General features: G+C 40.0%; 1 long non-coding RNA gene across 1 annotated transcript; it reads right to left on the minus strand.

Annotated features, from left to right (window-relative positions):
- Positions 1–3,848: 3,848 nt before the first annotated feature.
- Positions 3,849–8,989, minus strand: LOC117807544. Its single transcript, XR_004629992.1, has 2 exons — positions 8,868–8,989; positions 3,849–4,319 (listed from the first exon to the last, which is right to left on the minus strand). It is a non-coding gene; the product is annotated as an uncharacterized LOC117807544 (long non-coding RNA).
- Positions 8,990–10,690: the final 1,701 nt, after the last annotated feature.

Below are 10,690 nucleotides of genomic sequence, written 5' to 3' on the forward strand. Positions count from 1 at the left end.
AACTTCAACTGGTCCAAAACTCTGCAGCCCGCATCATCACCAGAACCCCCTCCTTTCACCACATCACCCCTGTCCTCCAGCAGCTCCACTGGCTACCGGTCAAACTCAGAATCAATTTCAAAATCCTCCTGTACACATTCAAGGCCGTCCACAACCTCTCCCCCCCCGTATCTCTCTGATCTCCTCCACATCGTCACCCCCTCTCGCTCCCTCAGGTCTTCCTCCTCCCTCCACCTCTCTGTGCCCCCCGCCCGTCTCAGCACCATGGGGAGCAGAGCTTTCAGTCGCTCTGCTCCCCAACTCTGGAACTCACTCCCACCGGACATCCGAAACTCTGACTCACTACCCCTCTTCAAATCAAAACTCAAAACCCATCTGTTTCAAACTGCATTCCCCGCTTAATTTCCACTGCTTCAATTTAACTTGGTGTTACTTTGCTTGTTGTTTTTATTTATCTTATTGTGTTGTTTTATTTATTGTGTTTTAATCTGTCTGTAAAGCGACCTTGAGTGCTTTGAAAGGCGCTTCTAAATAAAATGTATTATTATTATTATTATTATTATTATTATTACAACAAACATACATACTTCCCCCCACAAAAAAAGCTTTAATATTTACATTATTGCAACTCTAAGTTGGGCCTGTACTTTGAGCGTCGGATACGGTTTTATCTTTGGATGAAAGTGACTGGGAGAGTAGACAGGCAGGCTTTTATCAAGGGCGTTTAGGAACTATCGTTTCCTCTGCATTTATCTCAGTTATAAGGTCAATACAGCTATGAAAGCTTTAGAGACACAGAACACACTTATAAAACCTGAGCGTGAAGCCTCTGCCTCGCAGCGTAACAACAAAGCACAAACTCAAAGCTCTGTATATCGTAAGAAAAGCCACTGTAAGTGCAAACAAAGCCAGCCAGGAATAAAAAGATACACTGAGGCTTTTTTTCCTCAGGAGGTGATGCCAGTTTCATTTGGAATTATAATGAGGCATACTGTTTTGATGATGGTTTAATCAAGCTGACTTGATTAGAACTTTCTTCCTTACAGCGCAGAGCCTGTTAACTGGTGGCGCACGGTTAAAAAACAATACTACACTTTGTGCTATGCAAGGCACAGGGCAAATCCCTTTGTTACGTTACACCTGATAAGGATGGATTTAATTATTGTGTGTTTTTCATGGCTAATGCACAACTTTGCTCCTCCGACTACAAATGTAGCAGCTGGTAATAAATAAACAGCAAGCAATTAAAATTGTTTCTCTTTAATTTGGGGGAATTACGCTGTTTGTTGGTGTCAGCTGTCTTGCTCTGCCCTCTAACCTTCAGCAGCAAAGTATTGTAAGCTGCCATGCCCCTGTCCATCCCACTGTAGTGTAGATAGAGAGGTATTATTTATTAATAGTCAGTCTCCCCAAAGCTCTGTAAAACATCCTGTTGAGCTCCCAGAGGTGAGCGCTCGGCTTCAAAGCAATTAAAATGAGGCTACGAGAGAGGAAAGAGAGCAAAGGAAAAACGTATAAAGAGAGAGAGAGAGAGAGAGGGCTGGTCATCCACAAGGCCATTGGGTTTGGCTCGCTGCACAGTCAAACACTGTACATTTAGCTTTAATGCCTGGGAGGACAGGGGCCCTGAGTGGAATCACCTCCCCATGTCAGGGATCCCTTGTCTGAGTTTAAAGCCTCAGTGAGCCTTGGGACCGACCAAAACCCCACTTTGGGATTATATAAGCATAATAAGTGGATGTAGTGATCCTTTTCCTTTCTGTCCCTCCGAGTTAAGTTAAGAAGCTGAAGAGCCAAAGAAGGAAGTCAAAGTCATCTCAACGTTTAGTCCAACTTTGTCAAAAAAGAACCTTGCACTCTATTTAAATATGCAGGTTTGAAAACCTGACTGCTCAGGGGATTGAACTGCTAGTAGGTTTATTACTTGGTTAAGATCCACTTCATCATGAATATACCCACTGAGATACAAAATCTACTTTACAAGAGCGCCAGCCAAGACAGGAGGTACCAAAGATATCCATATATATCAGTGACGTGCGGTGAGGTTCATGGCTGGTGAGGCACTGACATTAGAGTCAGATTTACACATTTATGAGCCAATCAGCTCGGTTTGAAAGCAGTGGGTTATTTTCTGACCTGATGTTTGAAGCAGATCTTTAAGCTCTGGCGTTGGTCTTCCTTTATTAATTAGATCCCATTTCGATTGGTAGTCCAGTTTTGAGAAATTGTTAAGGTTAGGTGTAATATCTTCCATGTTTGGCTTTCAATTAGAGCGAAATGTTAGAACGGACTGCAGCTGCGCACTTGATTTTGAAATTGCAGCACTATGTCTCTGCGTAGAAGAACGGCAGCAACGTGAGCCTGTGTGCTCTCCTCGGCCCCGTTCAGTGAGGCAGAGTACTGTCCGCCTCACCTCGCACTTTTTTATCTGCGGTTTTATGCGATCAGCAAAACTAAATATGTAACACACAAATATTAAATACATTAACCTGACAATGGGAAACTAGAGTGCATATTAAAAGTGTCTGATAACATTATATTGGAGATGTGAAGAGAGACAGAAACAGGCACTTGACAAAACAAGTCTCAACCCAGTCAGTGAGGGATTGCGCAATCTGAGGTGAGGTGAGGCTGCTTGCTGCCGCACTTTACGCTTCGCCATGTATTTGAACGGGAAATACGAAAAATTCTGCCATTTGGACAATGAAATCATGGATATTATTGGATTCAAAAAGAAAATCAATATAAAGCACAGACCAGAGAACTAAAATTGAAAAGATTTTTATTTAATAATTTATTTTTTACCCTTCATGATGCAGGTGAGGCCCTGCCTCTGCCTCATGCACATCCCTGATATATACGTCAACATATATATTCCTGCAAAAGTCAAATTCCAAAAATCCTAATCCAATTGAGAAGTATAATTTCATGGGGTCAATCATGGCGGCCATGATGCACGAGGCTCTCAGACAAACTTTGACTGTTTTTTCTCATAAATGTGTGACTTTAGTCTCAGAGTATTACTCTTTCCTCCTGCTCTGTTTTTCTTTCTTTCTTTAAATGGCCCTAAAAGGCAGACACAGACTCAACGGGAGGCCCAGCAGAGAAACATCAGTCCCACACCGCCTAATCGTCTCAGGCTACAGCTGACAGGTTTGAACAGTTGCCTATAGGGGATCAGTGGCCACGAACTTCTTGATAAATATACCTCCACCTTCTAAAGTTCACTCTTACATGCAGGAGCAGTCACAACCTTTACACAACACCCAGAGCAGTTCTATTTTTAAAGCATAAACCTCATAAACCAGCCTGAAGCAAGGTTAGGCCAATAACCATCAGCTGGTGCTGTTAGGTATCATAAAGGCAGCTTAAGTGGTCTTTAATAAAGCTAGACTTTACATGCCTCTCAGGCATTTTCACATAAACTCTAAAAGGTTTTGGCGAGTCATTCTCCCTTATAGGCTTGTAAAATCATTGCATCCTCCTCTGACCGCAACAACAATCAGATCGTCTCCAGCAGGGACGTTTTTCTCTTTCCAAGAGCCTCATAAGCCTTGCATAATTGAACTCAGAAGATGCTGTGTCCCAGCGTGCCCTGATGCCTAATCATTTTATCCTCCCATTTCTGTTTGACGCTCCCTGTCTGTGATTATATTCATCATAAACTTGATTCAGTAAGATTTTAATAAAAGGATAGAGAGAGGATCTGTGAATAACTCATGAGTCCTCAAAAATGGAGGCATTATGATACTTTTATTAGTTCTGCTCCTTTGCTATTCTTTCCCTATCTTCAAGGTGGGTTATGCAACTGAACGGGCTGACACAAAGCAACTATTTTGGGAAGGAAGGCTGTTTCCTTGGAGGCTCAGACCTTTAGTACAAAATAACTGATAATCGCCTTTGCACAGGAGATTTTGAAGAAGACAGTCATCACAAGAATAAGCGGTACCAATGGGAAACAGTGAAAACACCACCACCCGTCTGTCTTCTATCTGTATAGTTCCAGGTCTCAGCAGGTTTTAGTAAGGTAGCCAAGAAATCCTTCCTCACATCCTACAGCTTTTCCTTAAGGATCCCAAGGGGTTCCCAGGCCAGACAGGGTATGTAATCCCTCTGGTGTGCTCCGAGTCCGCTCTTGGTTTCCTCCCAATTGGATGTGCCTGACCACGGGGAGGCAGCTGATCGTATGCCTTAACCACTTCAGCTTCAGCAATTCTATCAAGAGCTCCCAGATGTCCCTGAGGGTGAGCTCTAGTGGTGTGCGTAGGAAGCTCATCTTGACCTGGAGACTCCTCCGTTTCATCATCTTGACTTGTGACCTAAAGGTAGCGTCAAAGACCATAATCTCAGTAAGACCTTTAAACCGATAACCCAGATACATCCAGATTTTAACCGCCAGTAGTGCCCCTCTCCTGCTGAGTGTTAACTTTGGCAGCTATTGTAGATTTAGTCTTCAGGGCAGTTTACACAGAAACGTATTGAACAGAAAACGTGAACTCTTGTTGCCTTTTGGCCATTCCTTTGTACAGAGATGGTGTTTAGAAAACAGGTTCCAGGGTGTAATATGTTGAAAACGCCACTCCTTCTTTCAAAACAGTGACGGCACAGCCACATTATGTTCCCCGTTGTAGGACAACAACCACCACCAGACTCTCCCACAATATGTTATTTGTTATGTAGCAAATACAAAATATGTATGACGTTGTCGTGCAATATGGAAAAAAAATAATTTCAGTTTGAAATGACTTTGGGAAAAATTTTAAGGAAACTTAAAATTTAATAGGTTTAAAATGTTGTTTTTATATGTTTTAGCTTGTTTAAAAAATAAGAAACGTGCAATAAATTAACACCAAAATGCCTGATGTATCAAATATGATACAAATTTAAACTCATAAATGAAAATTGCAATTTAAAGCTGCTGTGAGGAACTTCTGATTTATATCAATTTTGGCGCCCCATCGTGGACAAAGTGATACCTCTTATTTCTTGTTCTGTACATGCAAAAGTAGTGTTTTCAACAAAAACCTCACCCTGCTGTCTTTTAACAGACAGATGTATCACTCAATGTGATTATTTGCCATGAAAACAGCCAAAAAAGGGAGTTTCTAAAGCCAAATGTCAATCATGTTGTCTGACACCTACCCCCTCTGAGTGGTTTAAGGCATTAAAAATGACAACAGAGAAGGCATCAGTGTTGTTGTTTATGGTTTTGTTTGCTTTTGAAGGTCATAAAGAGGCATCAGTGCTGGTTTCAGTCTGTTTCTCAGCTGGTGAAAAACTCCTCATAGTGCCTTTAATGTCTTTTTTTCTTATTTGTCAGAAGGTCCAATAAACACTCCATTTTCTAAGAATTAGATTTTTCTGGTAATTATTTGATGGTTCAGGCTTTATAGGGTTTTAACTGTCCTATTCCAGCATGCACAAACATGGCTAGTTATTTTATTATTTTTATTTAACCTTTATTTAACTAGATAAGTCCCATTGAGATCAAGACCTCATTTTCAAGGGCGACCTGGCCAAGAGGTCAGCAGCACACGTCAGAATAAATGGCACAACTCAACAACATGGAACATATATGCAGACAGTATGTAGAAGCAAACAATAATAATTTAAAAGTGCAACTTATTTTCAAGTAAAGTGCAGTTTGTGAATATAAAACAGCATTTAAAAACACAGGCACTGTTCTGGGGTCTGTCTTTCATTTAAGACAGACTTAAAGGTGTCCAGAGAGATGAGATCCGACAGATTCAAGTCCTCCTGGAGTTTATTGACATAGTGTGGTCTAGACCTCCTATGTTTAAGCGTCTTGAGATAACGTTTGTTGTGATTTGGCGCTATACAAATAAAGATTGATTGATTGATTGATTGATTGATTGATTCCAAGCAGTAGGAGCAGCAAAACTGAATGCTCTCTTACCAAACTCTGTCCGAACACGGGGAACACACATCTGCAAAGTGTCGCAGGAGCGCAAGGCATAGTGACTTCCTGATCTCTGAAGATAAACACATAAATACATTGGGACCAAGCCAAGTAGACATTTGTAAATTAGACGGCTAGTGCCAGTGTACCTGAAAGGAACATGGAGAAAGAATACCAACGTGTTTGTTTTGCACACTTCCATAAATCATACATCATCTACCCACTAATGACACATCATATGATGCCGTCCTCAGTTTGGCTTCACTGGTTTTGTTGAATTCACATGAACTGAACACAAGGGGAGCAAGGTTTGTAGCAGATATTTCAATAATTGGATTAGGCTTGACTAGTAAAGACCCACTTTGAATCATTTAAGTCAGGAATTTGTTCATCTAAAATGCATCTTTGTCTAATGAGCACCAAAGGGAGAGTGATAGGGTTTGCCTTCAGCGCCTCAGAATTATTCACCGGTGTTTGGTTTTCAACCAAAATCAAGACTTTGCTTTTTATGCAACAGCAAAACTTCATATTCGTGCCATTGATGTCGGTGTTTGGTATTAATTTCCGTTTGATTCATCCCTAACATGTGCTTAAAAGGTACCAAGGATAGGAACTGCTTAAAACTCATTTGTGTGCTCCAGTCATAAATCAAGCACATACACACATAAGCAACATCAAACAAGGAAATGAATGAGAGCTACAAAAAGGCTAAAAATCGCAGGATTATTGAGGCGCTCTGGACTGAAAGCAGATGCATTCAGTGATGAAATATAACTCACCTTTCAGAGAGATGATAGCCTGCATTTAGAGAGGGCTCTGTATTGCAGCCATTTATGCATGCATACTTTTATAGCCTATCATATCTGCACTTTCATGAATACCTCAAAGACGAAATGTTATATGCACCAAAGCACTGCTTTCCTCCTTCTTAAAAACCCAAGGAGATGAAAGGCGAAGTGATTTAAAGTACAGACGGGATAAGCTTGTTTGCATTTGTTTTTTTCCTCAAGAAACTTTTGACAACTGTAGCGAGCTGGCCGCGCGGCGTGCACGTAGATAAGTCTGAGGGTCTTGAGATAATTTCTACAGGCCCATCAGCAGAAACACATCCTGCTGCTTACCTCGCTCCACATTCCTCCCACTTTCCTGCAGCTTTCGGAATATTAAATATGCAAGCTGTCCTCGCTGCAGATGCACTGCCATTGATTTTAGATCGATCCCTGCAGGCTGCAGCAGACTTGATTTGGTGTCACTGGTGGTGAAATGAGACTCCTCCTGGCAAGGCTGGAGGAAGCTGAAGAACAGGTGAAAGGTTGGCAGGTTACTCCACCTGAACTCAACAAATCACCTCTACGTACTACACGCACTCACCTTCTCCCGTTTAGACTACTGCAACTCCGTCCTCCCCGGTATCACCAGTAAACCTCTCTCCCCTCCAACTGGTCCAGAACACAGCAGCTCAGCTTCTAACTGATTTTACTGAGCACTTTTAAAGCTCACCTGGGTCTCACCCCAGGCTACTGTACATTGCAGAAATGCTAACAAATGACGGCCATAGATCCTCAGGTGGGACAATTTTGGTCGTTCCAAAGTCGAGGATCAAATGCAAAGGGGATCGAGCTTTCTCCATCAGAGCCCCTCGACTTTGGAACGACCTCCCTGAGGAGATAAGGCTCGCAGAGTCAGTGACATCTTTTAAATCTCTTCTTAAAACCCCATTTTTACAGACTCGCTTTTATGTGACTTCATCCTTCTAACCACTTTTACTTCTTTTTTGTTATCATTTTTAATTTTTATCCAACTAATTATTTGTTTTTTAATCTATTTGATTATTTTATTTTATTGTTTATTGTTTTTAATTTTATTTTCATGTATTATTTTATTGCTCTTAATTTATCCTTTTAACTTTTTCTAATTTTCCCAATGTGAAAACCTCTTTTATTGTCCTTTTAATTTATTTATCCTTTTATTGAATTCATTTTATTTAATTCTCCATTTTTTTTATTAATTAATGTATTAATTGTATTTATTTATTTTATTTACTTATCCATTTTCATTTATTTTTGTTTTATTTATTTATTAATCTTTTTTACTTATCTATTTTTATTTATTTATTTTATTTACTTATCCTTTTTATTTATTTACATTTATTTATTTTATTTACTTGTCCATTTTCTTTATTTTTTTATTTACTTATCCATTTTTATTTATCCATTTCATTTATTTATCCTTTAAAAACCTCTTAAACAATGATTTATTGGTCTATTGTCACACCACTTCATTCTGTTTAATTTATGTGTATTCTTTTAACCTCTTGGGTTGTATTTTGTTTTGCACTGTTTAAATTCCTCCTCTCTGTCTGTCAAAAGGTTTACTTTGCTATTTCCAACCATGCTTTGTTTGTCAAAGCACTCTGTTAACATTTGTTTCTAAAGGTGCTATATAAATAAAGTTATTATTGTTATTACTTCTGTCTTCACCTCTGACTGATTGTAAATGGCATTCAGAATAGTATTACACATCATCGCTTAATTCCTCCTCTTGTCTTTAATTCAGGGATCACTAAAAAGCCTTGGGCCAGGCTTGTGTTTTCGGCAGATTAACACCTGACTCCAGCCCCCTGACCATCCCATGAGAAATTTAGTTTGAGGCCTCGGTCATTACCAATGTTTAGTCTAGATTACTTGGAACATTTTAAGCTTAACAGATCCAGTCTTAAACCTCAGACAGACAGACTTATCAGAGTGCTATCAATATTATCAGACGTGTGATATTTAAGATTTAAAATCAGTCTAGTAAAACTGGTTCTTTACACACAAGATCACAAAAACTAAAGAAAGAGAAGAAGAAAAGATCAAGGAGCTGCTGAGTGTTTCAATCACAGGTAAATGAGGCTAATGTTAGCGAGCATGGTACAGGTGACAGAGAGAAGCAGGTACAATCTTACCTCTAGCAGAAAGTCCAAAACTCCTGTGTTGTCTGTGTCTCCAAAAGTTTAAAAAATATTTAAAAAACAAAATATGTTTTCACATTGCAATGCACAGCAAGTTGTTGCATGGATCCAGTATTTCTTCTTCTTCTACTACTATCTTTTAATGGCGGTTGGCGAACAGCTCCTTGGTGCATTAACGCCATCTTCTGGACTGGAGTGTGGATCATTACAGCTGTACTTTGCTACAACATAGACATAATAGAGAGTAGACGCCGCATCAACCGCTACTACCTATTGGTGCTGACGAGCCGTGGGGCCGCCATCTTGGTCCGGTCACCTGCCCCACTCAGTGTAATCTATGTGACAGGCGCAATTAAGTGTCAGCGCATTTAATCAATCATAACTCGCTGAGTACTAAACTGATTTTCATGCAGGGTTTTTTTTCTGCACACGTCATACATGTAGGTATGATACAGGACACATGGTTCGGCGTATTTTAATATTCATAGTGGGCTTAACAGTAATAGAATATTCTGATATGTGATATATGTGATGTATGATAGGGATTCTGCCGCACAGTGCTCCGCTGCTTCAGTTTACGTTTACAGGTAGGATCATGGGTAGGATGACCGGACCAAGATGGCGGCCATATTTCTTGCGCCCCAGCAGCCAATGCGGCGTCTACTCTTTATATGTCTATGGGTGCTTCTCAAAGCTCTAAACGTCCATCCTCGCATCTCTTCATCGCGTCTCTTCCTCGCGTCTTAGTCCAGCCCACCAGAGATGCGAGGAAATGAAACCAGAGGAGAGAGGAGAGAGGAGATTTGTATTTAGAGAAATGAGACGTCCTCTCCTCCGGAGCGTCACATGAAGCGACGTCGGTTTGTGATGACGGCTTTAACTGCTGTTTGTGTCTGTACACATGTTCACTGTAATAACTCTGATCAATATAAACAGTAACAGAGCTCTGTGTCTGTGTTTACCTGTTTAACACACACCTGTTTAACACACACCTGTTTAACACACATGTTCACTGTAATAACTCTGATAGATATAAACAGTAACAGAGCTCTGTCTCTGTGTTTACCTGTTTAACACACACCTGTTTAACACACACCTGTTTAACACACACCTGTTTAACACACACTTGCACATGAAGAGAATCAGCTCTCTGTTTATTCTGTCCTGAAGCATCACGGATCCATTCATCTGTAAAATGCCTCATTATTAAATGATTTATTACTTTAAGGGAAAATATAAATCATTCAACTCTTTTCAAACCCTGTGTTCATTAATGATCAGCCTCATATGAAACTTTATTAACCTGACAGGAAATATAACAAGTGTTTTTCATAACAGACAAACTTTACTGTCAGACTTTTATTCTCTTCATGAAGAAAACAAGAACAAACGGGGAAACTAACAGGAGGAATAACTGATCATATATTCTATCAATGATGTTAGACTCTATTACTCTATTTCCTTAGACAGTGAATCTGACAAAAACAATCAGATATAACAGAATCCATCCTCTGTTATATTGAATTTATGATTTTGCGATCAGTATTTTGTTTTTAAAACTCACATCAAACACTTTTTAATCTCAGCTCATCACACACAGACTGTTTAGAAACCAACGAATGTTTATGGTCTGTTTCAGGGCACCCTTAGTGACTGTTTTAAGGTCTGTTTCAGGGCACCCTTAGTGACTGTTTTAAGGTCTGTCTTTTCTCTGTTATTAAACTCAGCTGATGTTAAGTTTCGGTTAAGTCCGAGTCGCTGCAGCGTCCAATCGGTGAGTGATATTGGATAAGGGGGCGTGTCTGTCAGAGAAAAGA

Source organism: Notolabrus celidotus, chromosome 23, assembly GCF_009762535.1.
Source record: "Notolabrus celidotus isolate fNotCel1 chromosome 23, fNotCel1.pri, whole genome shotgun sequence".
Classification (NCBI taxonomy): domain Eukaryota; kingdom Metazoa; phylum Chordata; class Actinopteri; order Labriformes; family Labridae; genus Notolabrus; species Notolabrus celidotus.